The 15917-nt window shown below is 42.4% G+C and overlaps 1 long non-coding RNA gene across 1 annotated transcript in view; it reads right to left on the reverse strand.

Annotated features, from left to right (window-relative positions):
- Nucleotides 1-670: 670 nt before the first annotated feature.
- Nucleotides 671-15917, reverse strand: part of LOC126996685 (uncharacterized) — a 50785-nt gene continuing 35538 nt past the window's right edge. The window contains exon 3 of the long non-coding RNA XR_007751358.1: nt 671-772. This is a non-coding gene — a long non-coding RNA (uncharacterized LOC126996685). The remainder of the gene's footprint in view (nt 773-15917) is intronic.

Below are 15917 nucleotides of genomic sequence, written 5' to 3' on the forward strand. Positions count from 1 at the left end.
CAATAAATAATCTGGCTACACACGTGCAATGTTTTTCGTTTCATGTCACCTGTTTGGCTACAAGGTCACTTCTGAGCCTGGAGGTTCATGAACTATACTTTTCTTACATTTTTCCGCAATTTCTACGTTAAAAGCATCAGGTCAAGGAGCCTCCACAAGAAAAGCTAAGAAAAATATAGCCGGTAAAATATTCTACTGGAAAGTAAAGAAATATCTGTTAAAAAACAAACCCAGTCTGATTACATCGGCAAAATTATACTTAACCCTTAAAAACTGTGTCGTGTGACTTTTCAAGGTTCAAGTGACACCTTTTCTACTCGTTTATTTTTCTTCGAGAGAGAATGAAGATACTTAACTTTCTCCCTCCACTTCCCTCCCTTCATTCCCTTCCCTCCACACCGCGTGATACTCTTCCCTCTCACTCCCTCTTCCTCATCCTTCCATCATCTTCCAGAGCGGGGCACTTACCTACCTCATTTCTCCCGTCCCTTTGTGTTCTCCCACCTCTCTCCCTCCTTCCTTCCTCCTTTCCTTCCTTCTTCCGTCTCTTTCTCTCTCCTTCCTTACATCCATTCATCCTCCTCAATCTGAACCTCTAACCTCCTTTGCCACCCTCCTCCGCCCTCCCACCCTCGGAAAACAGATTCTCCTCAGCTCACCTCTCCTGCCGCTGTGCTCCGGGGCTTCAATCAACGATAAAAGGCTGCCGTCAGAGGGGCGGCTGCACCACTAATCAGCTCTGCTTCCTTCACCGTGATGCGAAGCGACGGAACTGGGGTAAGGAGGAGGATGGTAGAGCGTAAGTATCCAAGGGTATGACGGTGAAAAAGATGTGAGAGAGTTGTGGAGGGGGGAAGCTTGAGTAGGCACGAGGAAAAAATGGGAGAGTGAAGGGAGGAGGAGAGATAGAGCAAACGTTTCCAGGAAGATGATTGTGAGGAAAGTGTAGGAGTAGAGAAAAAGGGGAAAATTTTGGGAAGGTATAAGAAAAGAAAGGAGAATGAAGGAAGGAGGAGGTGTAGAACGTGATGGTAGAGAGAAGTCAGAGAAAAGACAAAAAGAGAAGATACTTGAGTACGTAAGGGAAAGGATGTGAGAGTAAAGGGAGAATGGGTCGAACGTGTTGGTAAGAAACATGTGAAAGAGTAGAGACGAAGGGAGAGAAGCTTAAATAGATTAAAGAAAGGAGGCTGAAAGGAGGAGGAGCAGGGTAAAACGTACATGACAAAGAGAAAGCGGGAAGAGAAGAGGTGGGGGATTTTGGAAGGGACATGTGCGGGTGTTGACAATGAAGGGAGGGGCAAGGACAGGACCAAAAAAAAAAAAAAAGATGGAGAGAAAGAAATCGAGGAACGAAGAGCACACGTGTCAGGGATCAAAGCAGGTGTGCAGGTGAGAATAAATGAGAGAGAGAGAGAGAGAGAGAGAGAGAGAGAGAGAGAGAGAGAGAGAGAGAGAGAGAGAGTGTGAGCAAAAGAAAGAAAAATACGAGGGAATTGAGGAGAGAAACAAAGGAGGAAAGGCGTAGTAATAAAAGTAGAGAAAATAAAAATGAACGAGCTTATGGAGGATAACAAAAATAGGAAAAGGGGGAGGGGAAGAAGTATCAATATAGAATAGAACAGGCGCAGAGAAGGTAGGAAAAGATGATGTGGGGAAGAAAAAACCGGAGGGGGAGAGAGGAAGAATGCGTTAAATAAGAACTGAGTGGTGAAGGAAAAGTGTGAGGTTAGAATCGGGTAAGCCAGAGACAAGAAAACGCGTTGGTGACAAAGGAGAGGATAGAAGGAAGGAGCAAGGGACGAGGGAGCGGGTATACAGTAGCCTATGGACAGAAGTGACGAATACAAAACCTGCCTTGATGAGGAAGTGGAAGAACCAGACCCAAGAAGCAAGTTGGGGAAAGAGAAAAGAAAAGGGAGGAAGATGGGCGGAATAGGGAGTAGAAATTAGGATATAGAAGGCAGGGTTAGAGGAAGAACGATGAGAAAAAGGAAGCGCAGTCGAAATAGTATGGAAAATTGCAAGGAATAAAAGCACTGAAATAAGAAGTAAAATTTCAGTGAGACAAATGGCAGGGCAAGAAAGAAAGAAACACTGCAGAAAAGAGAACTGTGTTGCAAAGACGAGGAACGAGAGGGTAAGAAAGGTACAACAACAAAAAAAAGAGGAGAAATTAAAAGAAAAATTGAAGTATCAAATGGAAATTGCAATACAAGGAAACAGTATATTGTAAAACGGTGCAATTCAAAATAAAGCAATAGAGATCACACTAAAAACTACAAGAAAATTACGAACTAAATAGAATAAAAAAAATATGAAGCAAACCCTTAATTCAGGAATCGTCACATTAAAAAAACACAAAAGATGAAAAGAGAAAGTGGTATTTTGCATATAACTTCAAATAACAACAAATTCGTAGCGGAAGATTCTGGAAAAAAAGCTCGCAAGTAAAAAGATGTCGTCCAAACAGCAGGAGGGCACGGATGATAAGGTGAGGCAAGGAGAAAACGGGAGGAGGAGAAATGACGGAAATGCTTTTGATCCAGGCCAGTGTCGGTATTTTCAGATCCTTCCACATCTCACATCATCTATTTCCAAAGGTCAAAAAGGAAATTAATCTGGTTCTCATGAGTTTTTTTTAGGTTCAGAGTACAGAAGAAGGGTCAAACTACCAGCAGGGTCATACATGTAACTGTGGGAATGCCTCAAGCCCCTAGGAAAGCCTTGTCAAATATGTGTTTTAGGGCGCCGATCTGTTTGAGTAGACGTCCCCAGTCAAGCATATTTCGCTTTCTCTCTCTCACTCCGAAAAACATTCAGTCGCTGTTTTTGTTTCTCATCCTCGCTTGGGTTGTTTTTCCTCTTTGCGACACTCGGGAAAAGTAAGCAGCCTGCCAGTCTTTATTTGCAGGTCAGAAAACATATGAAAAGGTAAGCGAGCCGTCTTCAAAACGTTTCAATATTTATTATTTTTTTTTTTATTGCTTAGTTTCCGCTCTACTGATGTCCACTCGAGCATATTTTGTGCGGATTTCGTTTCTGTACCAAACCATGGTACATATTTGGATTTATTTTACTGTTTTGATCTTTTGGAACACACAACAAAATGAGGAATACCTTTTCTTCTTTCCTCACTGGCATCGCACTCATTAATTCAGGTTACTTTTCCAAAGCAACATCACTACCGCCTTCTCTCTCTTCTCTCCTCTCTTTTCCTCTCCATTCCACTCCTCTCTTTTCCTTTCCTTTCCTCTCCTCTTCTCTTCTCCTCCTCCTCCTCTCTTTTCTGTACAGGGAAAACATTTCCTGCACTCACGTTTCGGGCGTCATCATGAATTGTGTATACCCGAAATGACACCGTCCACACGTCGTCATTTCCTGGCTGGCTCACTCCGCATACATCCATACGCTCATCCTCAATTCTTCTGACATCGCAGTCGACGTAAAATTACTGAGGCCAGCCATCAATCTTTGTCGCATATTGTAAAACTAATTTATTCTTTCTTCAAATACAAATACAGCAAAAATATGACAGTAACAGTGATATGCCTATTAATTGGCAGCGCAATTAACCTAGTGGCCTAGAACCAACTGGAACTAGAGCGAACATGTTTACTAATTATTTCCTTTAGCATTCAGTACCGATTACGCGGTTATTACCGACGACAACGATGACAATTCCATAAACGAAAACACCATGCATACCGAATATAGGTAAAAGCATCGATGAAGTTTTCAAACACTCAGAAAAATCGAAAACAGACCCAACCAAGAACTGAGAATAAATAACATCACCTACAAAGAGAGACAAAGTTAGATGCTGAGTCATCTAACATCCTTATTTGATAATGTCCTTATGGAATGGCACGGCCCCTCCTGAATGGGTCCTAAATTTTCCCAACAATATATTGGGAGAGTGAATACAATGTCTTTGGATTTGCTAACAGGAATTTCCTAAAAAAAAAAAAAAAAAAAAAAAAAAAAAAACTGCGTCGGGTTACCAAGATGTCTATTTCTTGTGTATTGAACCCTCGTTCGTGTTTTAACAAGTTCCCTCAGCAGATACGAAGCCTTCCAAAGAGGTGGGGAGAGTATTTTTATTAAACTGATGGCTTAAATAATGTTGATAGATCCAAACTATGTATAAATGACGATACGTCGCGAACATGAAATACTGGCACTAAGCTTCAATAATTAAATACATTGAAACTGGTGAGATTTTTTTTACAAATACGTCGTTGTACGAGATCGGAATAAGGAAGGGATTCATTTAAAAATACACTCAATAGGCACCTTCAAACTTTAAACGGTAGACACTCAGCGTCATGGGGCCGCTTGATGTCGTTTTATCGAGAATTACAGACAGAACAACTGGTTAGTACCATGACGTATGTGTAGGTTGAATATTTGTGAAATATTTCTCTCTCTCTCTCTCTCTCTCTCTCTCTCTCTCTCTCTCTCTCTCTCTCTCTCTCTCTCTCTCTCTCTCTCTCTCTCTCTCTCTCTCTCTCTCTCTCTCTCTCTCTCTCTCTCTCTCTCTCTCTCTCTCTCTCTCTCTCTCTCTCTCTCTCTCTCTCCTATCAGGCCAGCACACCTAACTAACGAAGGCTGAAGTTTGCGAATTTCGACGACGTAAAGCGAATCTCTAGGGACAGAAACTTCCTCCATAGCCTTTGATGAACCTGTCCCTTACTCACAATTAGTCTTGCTCCTCCTCCTCCTCCTCCTCCTCCTCCTCTTCCTCCTCCTCCTCCTTTTTCTTTATGTCCCTTTCGCTTTTTCTTCATTTTCCTCCTTCTCCTCTTTCTGTTCTTCTTCCTCTTCCTCCTCCTCCGCCATCAATAATCGGTCATTACAACAAAACAAAGTCCCGGAAAACTGGAAGTAAGCGAACGTTACACCGATCTACAAAAAAGGAGATAAAGGCGTGGGCTTAAAATACAAACACATTAACTAGACTTCAGTGGCGGGAAAAGTTAGTTCGCTAGAAGACAGAGACAAACTCGTTAAGCTTCTTGAAGACAGCACCATCACTTCCGATGCTCAGTACGTTTTCAAAATTATCCAGAGTGACCTAGACCAGATCACTCAATGGTCAGAAAAGTGGCAAATGTCCTTTAACACTATTAAACGTAAAGTCGGTCGGGTCCAGAAATAGTAACCACACGTACTACATACATGGGTGGGGAACCACTACAGGCAGTGCAGGAGGAAAGAGACCTCGAAGTCACTATCAACAGTGACTTGAAACACATATAACACTGCAAGTCCAATACTATGCTCGGGTTCATAGCGAGGAACTTCAAATTTATGACGCCGGAAGTTGTGTTATCTTTGTAAAATTCGCTGGTAAGACCCCACCTGGAATACGCTGTGCAATTCTGATCCGCTAATTACAAGATTGACATTGAATTACTCGAGAGTACAGCGACACGCTTCGAAAATGACACCATTATTTAGGACGCCTCAAGAGACTCAACCTCTTCACGTTGGAAAAGAGACGATTGCGGGGAGACCTCCGCCACTGGAACAGCTTTCCTGCAGAAGTAGTTAGCGCGGAAACAATCAGCTCCTTTAAGAATCACACTGATCGCCACATTGCTGCGTCGGGAGTGAACTGAATGCATCCACGAGTACGTACAGAAGTGCTTTAATCCTTTCCGCAAGCCACTTCTGTGGCTGACGGATTGATTAAATCACTGACAGCAGACAGCCTAGCAGTGAGCCACTAGGCTTTCTGCTGCCTGCTCGTCCATGTTTCCATATTTCCATGTTTCCTCCTGCTCCTCCTCTTTGACCTCTTTTCCCCTAGAGCTAATTAACCTCCTCTATTCCCCACTTTTCTCTCTCTCTCTCTCTTTTACTCTCTCTCTCTCTCTCTCTCTCTCTCTCTCTCTCTCTCTCTCTCTCTCTCTCTCTCTCTCTCTCTCTCTCTCTCTCTCTCTCTCTCTCTCTCTCTCTCTCTCTCTCCTCTCCCTCCTCATTAACTTGACATCCTTCTCTCTTGTCTTCCTTCCCTCCGTTTTCTTACTCTCCTTCCTTCCTTCCCTCCTTCCGTCTTTCCTTCCTTCCCTGCCCTCTCCCTTTTCTTCCTCACCATTCAACGTCTCTCTTCACATTTTTGCCTCACTAATCTTTAACCTTTCTCTTGCTCCTTCTCTTTCCCCTTCTATTCGTTAACTTTCTTTTTCTTCCTTCTTCGTTCCTATTCTATTGTACTTGTTTATCCTTATGTACCATCAGGATTATTGTTCATATCTTATACAATCTCTCTCTCTCTCTCTCTCTCTCTCTCTCTCTCTCTCTCTCTCTCTCTCTCTCTCTCTCTCTCTCTCTCTCTCTCTCCCCCCTCCCCCCCATCTTTGCTCGCTCGCTTTACAGTCACTCACATCTCCTACACTTTTCTTTACCTGTCTTCTCGTCTTATTAGTTTTCTTCTTGCCTCTATTCCCCTTCCTTATACCACTTAAACGTGAGATTCGGAGATTAAGTGCTGGTGCAAGGCGGAGACGGGAAGAGAAACTGCTAAGCGAGGAGAGGGCGAGGAGAGGGAGAAGGATAAGAGCGCAGAAGGAATAAGCCTCGGGTACAGGGACAAATTGTGGTTGGAAGAAGGGAGGAAGGAAGGAAGGAAGGAAGCAGGGAGGGAGGGAAGGAAGGAAGGGAGAGAGTGAGTGAGTGAGTGAGGGAGGGAGGGAGGGAGGGAGGAAGGAAGGAAGGAAGGAAGGAAGGAAGGAAGGAGGAAGGGAGGGAGGGAGAAAGGAAGGAAGAAAGGAAGGTAGGGAGGAAGAAAGGAAGGAAGGAAGGATGGAAGAGAAGTGGGATGGAAGAAAGGAAGGAAAGAAGGAAGGAAAGAATGAAGAAAGGAAAGAAGGAAGAAAGAAAGGAAGGGAGGAAGGAAGGACGGATAGCTAGGAAGAAAGAAAGAAATTAGGAAGTAGGAAAGAATCGAAGGAAGGAAGGAACGAAAGAACAAACGAAGGAAGCAGGAAATGCGAGGAGTTGAAGGAAGGAAGGAAGGATTGTAGACAAGTGGCAACCCGCACGAAGATAAATAGAACGGACATCTATGAGGCTTTGAAGAGTGGGAGAAGAGTCGCAAGGAGTTGAGGAATCCTTATAAATACATCTTAAAGACTCGAAGGAAAGAAGGAAGAATATAAGAAAAGAAGGGACGATGGAAGGAAGGAAGGACAGAGGGAAGGCCGGGAGGAAGGAAGGGAGGAAAATAAGAAATGAAGGAAGGGAGGAAAAGAACAAAGGAAGGGAGGAGGAAGAAGGGCCCTTCGGAGGATGAGGAGGGTACGGCCTCAATCAAGCGTAAGGAGGATAAGAGCCATAGACAAGTTCGCTGTTTTTATGAGTTGGCACACTTCTTGTTCCTCGCCATCTCCCTCAATTGTGGAGGAGAATGAAGAGGAGGAGGAGGAGGAAGAGAAAAAGAAGAGGAAGAGGAAGAGGAGGAGGAGGAGAAGGAAGTGATGATGGTGGTGGTGGTGTTGACAGTAGTGTATGAAGAAGCAGACAAGAGAAAGATTTTACTCCTATGACATTTTCTTGTTTTAGTCTACTCAATTTTTCAAGCATTTCATTGGCCAGCAGAACAGATTAAAATACTTAATTAATATGCGTACACGTAGAAAGGAACGTTCAATTCACTCGTGTTGCAGCAAAGTAAGTCAGGATTTGATTGTTTTCGCGTTAGCTACGGAGAAAAGGAAACACATAGGAGGGAAGTAGGAGGAAAGGAAGTAGAAAAGGAGAGAGAGAAATCATATAGTAATCAATGTGGGAATGTGTTCTCCTATTGTAAGGTTGGTGCAGATAGAAGAGTGAGGGATAGTTCAGAGGAAAGAAAGGAGAGGAAGAGACAAGGTTACAATGGCGACATAAATACTTCTTGAATAGGAAAGATAAATGAAGTTGAGGAAAATAACGAAGGGAAGGCGGTGTAGATAAAATGATATGGCAAAATATATTGAATTTAAATGGAAAAACAAAAACAAAAATGAAATATGTAGAGTGGACACAGAAAAGAGACTCGAGGAATTAGACAAGAAGGAAAGATAATGACCGCAATAAAAGTCCATTAAAAGGAAATGTGGAAAACAACTGAATAGTGTAAAGAAAAAAGGGAATCAAAGAACGAGAGAGGTAAAGAAACTGAGAGAAAGACACAACGCTACTGCTGAAGGCGGCGGTGTCTAGATTAAGAATTTATTATGCTAAGGAGGCTGTTTTCAAGAGAGGTTCGCAGATACAAGGGATTCAACTCCTCTCATGGAAGAATAAAGGAAAAGAAATAAAAGAAGATACAGCTCGAAGGATGCCCAGAGTGGAGGTGACACACACTGACTTGGTGATGTGTGTGTGTGTGTGTGTGTGTGTGTGTGTGTGTGTGTGTGTGTGTGTGTGTGTGTGTGTGTGCAGGCTCCTAACTTTAGAATATACAAATTTTTACTATTTACAAAGCTTAAAGTATCTTCATCCCTCAGAGACGCCAATTTAAACTGCAAACAGAATACGTGCATCAATATACGTAACCATCACCCATCATCATTATCTGCACCATCAACATCACCCTCGTTAGTCTCATTTCCTACAATAAACAAGATACGCCAACACTATCAGGCAGACGTGTACTAATTAATTAATCACTCCCTAACGACCTGCTAATTAACAACTACATCTAATTTACCTCCATTAACAAGTATCCAATCGCAGGTAAACTTAATTGAAACTTGGCCTATCAATCACTGTAGCCCTTCGTTTAAACTTTAGATAATTACCTCCTGTCTGGATCTGAGGTACGTATATATAGAGAGAAAAAATATTGAAAGTATTTCCCAGGAGATGTTATAAATCACACACACACACACACACACACACACACACACACACACACACATTAGAGGACAAAGAAATGGAAATATATCACGTTCGCAAATACAAAATCAATTAATATCCATAATAAATAACAGAGAACGCATTACTAACGATATATAACCAATGAAATATCCACAAAACAGGAAACAAAGAGAAAAAAACACGGTGAGTTAATGAAAGACAAGAAATAATTATCATCTGAGAGAGAGAGAGAGAGAGAGAGAGAGAGAGAGAGAGATGCAAGAGAGAGAGAGAGAGAGAGAGAGAGAGTGGTGCAAATGAAAGGTGGGCGTTAGGAAGGTGGAACACACACACACACAAACACACACACACACACACACACACACACACACGCACACTCGCGCACACACACACACACGCGCACACACACACCGGCTACAAACCACAAATTTAAAATAGCAGGAAAAGAACAGTTTAAAATACGAAAGAGAAAAAACAGACAAAAAATAAAGAAAAATACCACGATGATACATGTGCTTGAGGAAAAAGAGGGAGAGATTAAAAGCAGGTGGATGGCGGGTGTTCCGTTTTTTTTTTTTTTTAACGTGGAAAGAAAATGAAACGAGGCCCAACACGACCAAATAAAGAAAATGGAATGATGAAAAAAGAAAAAACAAGCGTGAAAAGAATAGAGCTGAAAGGCAATGAAAAAAAAAAGAAGTGAGAGGAAAGGAAAGGATGACGGGAGCCTACCCAAATATGCCTCCTTCACTCTTCCTTCATGCCATCCAGTAATAAAAAATGGATGGAAGAGTAATAGTGATAGAGTAAGAAAAAGAAAGAACCGGAGAGGAGATAAGAATGAGAGATAGGGAGTCCGCGTAATAGTAGTAGATGAGAAGATGATAAAAATATGATGGGGAGACATTGCAAATAAAAGGGCATTTCCAACTCTCATCTCTCTCATCTCTCTCTCTCTCTCTCTCTCTCTCTCTCTCTCTCTCTCTCTCTCTCTCTCCCAAGAAATACCTTACATCTAAAGCACAATGTAGCTTTACGCAATATCGAAAAACGAAAAGAATTGGTGTAAAGAGAAAACTGAAAACACTGATGAGGATGAGAAAGAAGAAGGTAGATGAGTATGAAGAAAGATAAATTGCAGGAGAAAGACTAGAAGGGGAATGGGTAGGGGGAAGGGAAGGAGAAGGAGGAGAAGGAAGAGGAGGAGGAGGGGGAGGAAGAGGAGGCAGTTTCGACAGGAAAGAACAGGTTAGGGAGGAGGGAATAACAGTGCTGTGGAAAAGAGAGAGAGAGAGAGAGAGAGAGAGAGAGAGAGAGAGAGAGGAGGGAGAGAGGGAGGAAAGGAAAAACGATGAGAGAGAGATAAGGTATATGATGACAAAGCAGTGAGGAGGCGACGTAAACAGGCTGACAGAACGGGACAATAACAAGACATTCTGAATTTAGAGCAACTGACAGATAAGCAAATAAAATAAACGCGGAAGTGTGAGGGAGATACAAAACTTAACAGAGACATGCAAGGAGGGAAAAAAAGGAGAAGTTTAGCACACTGACAGGAACACAACAGCAAACAGAGAAACATAAAGAAGACCAAAATGGAAACAAGAAAAATGGCCGTTGAAAGATGAAAGGAAAAACAAACGGCTATTAAACTGAAGAAAAAAAAAACACTTTAGATACAAAGAAAAAACACGTATAAAACCACATTTAAGCTTTGAAGAACAGTCCACTAATGAGCTAAAAATTGATAAAGAAGAACAATAACGAAGAAGAAGCGAATAATGAAGTGGAAAAACGTAAAGACTGATGGGCAAGTAAAGGAGAAGAAAGGACGAGGAGGCGAATTATGAGACAACGCCAGGAAGGAGAATGAGAAAAATGGCGAGAAAAATGAGAGGGAAAGAGGAAGAAGAAGAATGAGTGACACGCTAAAAAGAGAAGACGAGAGAAAGAGAAAAGGGATAAAAGCTTTGAAATGACGGAGACAGAATGGAAAAAAGAGATAAGGGACGAGAGAGAGAGAGAGAGAGACTCAGTTGGCATTTGATTAGGTTATGAAGAACCTCAATGGCTTCCTGGTAAAGACATGGTTCCTCCCCCTCCCCTCTCTCTCTCTCTCTCTCTCTCTCTCTCTCTCTCTCTCTCTCTCTCTCTCTCTCTCTCTCTCTCTCTCTCTCTCTCTCTCTCTCTACTTGTTTTTTTTTTTATCCTCAGTGTCTCTAAAACTCCCTCTTTCGGTCCCTCATTCCCTCCCAGGAAAATTATATTAATGGATCCAAACTATATGTCTGTGAGGATTTAAGTCTAAGTTTTTTTTTCTTCTTGTTTCTGTAGTTATGTTGCATGGACTTATTTACTCCTCCTTCTCCTCCTCCTCTCCTTCTCATTCTTCTTCGTCTTATCATTTTTATTCTTATTCTTCCTTTTATTACTATTATCTTTCTCTTCTTCCTTTTCTTCCTCCTCCTCGTTCATACCTTTTTGTCTGTCCTAGCCACTCTTGTCCTCCGCTCCTCTTTAATTAATCGTCCTTGCATCCCTCTCCCTCTCCCTCTCTCTCTCTCTCTCTCTCTCTCTCTCTCTCTCTCTCTCCCATGCCTCCCACCCTCTCGTCTCACTTCGACCCTTGAAAAAAAAATGGAGCGAAATAAAGTTAAGTTTTTTAGGTCGTTCAGTCAAGGTCGGCCGGCGCGCCAGGTGATGAAGTGACCGCGTGTGCTGCTATTATTAAGGCCAATGTATGTGTCCGTCTGTCCGTGTGTCTGTCTGTCTTTGTCTATCTACCAATCCACCTGTCTGCCTGCCTCGATGCCCGTGTCTGTTCGTGTGTTTATCTGTCTGTCTGTTTTGCTTGTCTTTATGTCTGCCTGTCTGTCTCTGCCTGCCTGTCTGTCTCTCTGTCTGTGTCTGTCTGTTTATTTGTTTGTTTATCTTTCTGTTTGTCTGTATGTTAAGTTTTATTTCTTTATTGTTTGTTTCGTTGTTGTTTTTTTACTGTCTCTCCGTCTGCCTGTTTGTCTATTTCCTGACCCTCTCCGTCGGTTTGCATGGCTGTCTGTGTCTAACTGCCTGACTGTTTGGATGTAAGTGTGTGTTCATGTGTGTGTTTGCAGTTTATTTATGATGTTTTTTTATGTTTTACCCTTTCCGGCTTTTCCCCTTGTTACCTCTACAGCCCGCGCATGTTTTCCTTTCCTGACGAATTCGTGTTTTTGGTTTCCATCATGAACGTTTTTACATGCAGATGGTTATTCGTGCAGATACACGCGAATTTGATTTAAAAGTTCTACCATTTATGCGATTTTAGAAGCGGAGAGAATCTATTCGGATAAATCACAGTATTATACGTCTTCTACCTCCATCTATTTCTCTTAACTCTTCCAGGAAATATTTCACACACTTCTTTAAATGATACAGCATCTATTTTTGTCTTTTTCAGCCTTGTTCCATCATCCCATCCTGTCTTCTCTACATTCCTTCTTTACTCTTCCCTTTCCTACAATCCCTCTTCATCTCCACAAACTCGTAATCTTCTCTCTTCAGTGTTCCATTATTGCATTGTATCTCCTTTCTATATTAAGCTTCTCTTCGCCCTCTACAACCACCTCAGCATCCTCTGGTATCTTTTCATATTTCACTTTCTGTAACCTTATCCTTTCATTTCACGACATCCTGTTTCTTCGCCCTTTACATACGCCTCAGCATCCTCTGGTATCTCTTCATACTCCACTTTCTGCAACTTTATTCTTTCATTTCACGACATCCTGCTTTTCTTCATCATTCAACAATATCCCATTTATTCTTATCACTCGTCAACATCCCATTTCTTTCTGTCATTTAAATTTATCTCCTCAACATCTAGAATCCTTTCATCCTTGTCCCGCAGCTTCATTACTCCATAAGCCAGGCCGCCAATCCATTCTAGGCCCTTTCAATTCTCCCCCCCTCCTCCCTTTCCAATCATTCAACTAGGCCTGTCATCTCACTTTAAATTCCCACATAGCCCTACCCTCTGTCATCGCGAGGAAGGGAATTACAACGTTTAAAACTCAATTAAGGTAATGTTTCGGTTCAACAGGTAATTGCCGACAGGACGGAAAAAATCGCAAATCATTAATATTCTCTCGCGCTATTAATTCACCGGGAAAATATTGCTAATCCCAAGTTTGTAATTCCTCCATTTTTGAGTCATTAATGCAACTTGGAGGTATTGACTATTCTGTTTCTCGTTTTTTTCTTTCGCTCTTTCTCAATCTTCGTCTACATTCTCCTCCTCTTCCTCCTCTTTCTCCTCTTCCTCTTCCTCTTAATGTCATTGCTACTTTTTATCCTTCCCCGCAATCTAAATCATCGCCTTCTTCCTCCCTGTACCTCTTCTTTAATATCATCCTCCTTTTCCTCCTTCTCTCCTCCCTCCCTTCCCTTCTTTCTCCTCTTCCTCTTCTTCTTGTCTTTCTTTTTCTTCATTCTTTCTTTCTTTCTCCTTCTTTTTCTTTTTCTTTTTCTATTCTATTCTTTCTTCTTTTTCTTCTTCTTCTCAATCTATATCTTCATCTCGTTCTTCTTCTTCTTCTTCTTCTTCTTCTTCTTCTTCTTCTTCTTTATGTCCTTATTCTCCTTCTCCCTCTACTTCTCTCTTCCTCTTCCACTTATGTCTCCTCCTCCTCCTCCTCTCCTCCTCCTCCTCCTCCTCCTCTCCCGCCATCACCATTGCTACTTTTCATATCCTTCCCCGCACTCTAAATCTTTACTTTCCTCCTGCCCGTACTTCCTCCTTAATATCAAGCCCTCCTCCTCCTCCTCCTCCTTCTCCTCCTCCTCCTCCTCCTCCTACTCCAGCTGACACAAGATTTCATATTACTCTTATCGTTCCCCTATCTTTCCCGTCAAGTCACACACACACACACACACACACACACACACACACACACACACACACACACACACACACACTCTCTCTCTCTCTCTCTCTCTCTCTCTCTCTCTCTCTCTCTCTCTCTCTCTCTCTCTCTCTCTCTCTCTCTCTCTCTCTCTCTCTCTCTCTCTCTCTCTCGTCTGCAGTTATAATTGTTCTCTTATAAGTTTCTTCTTTCCTTTTCTTCTTATTCTACCTATCTTTATTAAGCCAGCCTCTCTTCCACGGATCCTTCTTCTTCATTCTTTATTTTCCTTTACTATTTCTTGTTTCTTTCTCCTTAATATCCCTTTTTCCTTTTTTTCTTTTCGTCTCCTTTTCTTATCATACTCTTCCTCTTTCTCCGCCTCCGCCTCCCCTTCCACCACCTACCTCTGCTCCACTTCCTTTTCCTCTTTCTCCTCGTTTTCTGCCACCACCACCACCATCCTCCCCCACCCCAACACACACCCCACACACCACCACCACCACAACCACTACCTCTGCTCCACTTTTCCTCTTTCTCCTCGTCTTCAGCCACCACCACCACCACCACTACCACCACCACCACCACACCATGAGGCTACATACAGGTTTCAAAGTTGGGTGCTTCTCGACGAAATGGATTCTATCACTGGTTACGCTATGCAGGGCCAACTTTGCGTATAAAGTACCGTAATGGTGATCGATAGTGTAAAAGCTACCTCAGGCCGACCACCACCACCTCCACCACCACCTCGACCCCCCCCTCCCACCACACCACCACTATCACTGCCATCACCACCACCGCTACCACCACCACCACCCAGTTGACACATTTGTTATGAAAACGATTCTTGGGCCTGGGGAGTAGGAAGGGAAAGTGGAAGAGGAGGAAGAGGAGACATAGCAGAAGGAGGAGGAGGCTGGAAAGAGGGTAGGAAAAAACGATGAATTGAGAGGAAGGGAGGGTAGGAAGGAGGGCAGAGGGAAGGAGAAGAGGGAGGATGACTATAAGGAAGAGGTAGGAGGGAAGAATAATTGGTGCGAGGAGAGGAGGCTGGGATGAGAGCAGGGAGATAAAGAACGTGGACTGAGATAGAAGGAAGGAGGGATGAGTGAAACAGAAGAAAGAATGAAGTGGGAAAAGGGAAAGAAGGGGAAGAATGACGAGAAAAATAAGTGAAACGATGTGAGGCAGGAGAAAATATGTGAGCCTTGGGGTGATGGGAGACGTGGTAAAGGGAATGAGGTGGGTGAGGAAAAGGAGGCAGAAAAGTCACAAGGGATAACACGAAAAAATGAAAAAAATAAAAGAAACCGAAGGGTGGCTGCAGGGTCAACAAGAAAAACGAAAAGAAACAAGAAAATAAAAACCACAGGAAACATTGGAAGGAAAAGGATAAAAAAAGTGAGAGCGAAAGATGAGACAAAAAGCAGAGTGGAAAGAAATAAAAGGAAAAGAATAAAATGGAGAAAAAAGTGGAAGAGATTGCTGTGCCTTCCGTGAACGATGAAGAAAACAAGAAAAAGTGGAAAATATTGAAAGATTATTAAAGAAAGTGGAGACAAAACAGGAAGGACGAGATAAATATAATGAAAAATATATATAAATGAACTGAGAAAAAAATAGAAATATGAAGAGTTGGAGGAATTGAAGATATAAATGGAGGCATTGGTGATAGAGGGGGGGGGGATGAGAAGGGGAAGAAGGAGGAAGGAAAGAGGGAAGAGGAGGAAGATGGGATGACGATGATGAGAGGACAGAGAAAGACATGAACGAGGAGGAGAAAGAAACAACTACAGTAGTAACAACAAAAAGAACAAGGGAAGTAGCCACAACACACGCACACACACACACACACACACACACACACACACACACACACACACACACACACACACATCCTCTTTTTTTTTTTACATTTCTCTATTTGCCCGCAATCAGAATAAATGTCCTTTCCCGCATCCTATTGCCTCTTTTATTTTATTTCTTTTATTTCCGCGTTGTTTTCCTCTTCCTCAGCGGTGGTTCTATTTTCTTTATTTCGTCCCCTAACCAATATTGCTGCCCGTATATCTATGGGTCAACCTTTACCGTTTTCGTTTTTTTTTTCCCTTTTCTACCCTCAACATCTACCTGCCTATCTATTTACCTACCTCTCTATCTATG

Source organism: Eriocheir sinensis, chromosome 10 (genome assembly GCF_024679095.1).
Source record: "Eriocheir sinensis breed Jianghai 21 chromosome 10, ASM2467909v1, whole genome shotgun sequence".
In the NCBI taxonomy this organism is placed as follows: domain Eukaryota; kingdom Metazoa; phylum Arthropoda; class Malacostraca; order Decapoda; family Varunidae; genus Eriocheir; species Eriocheir sinensis.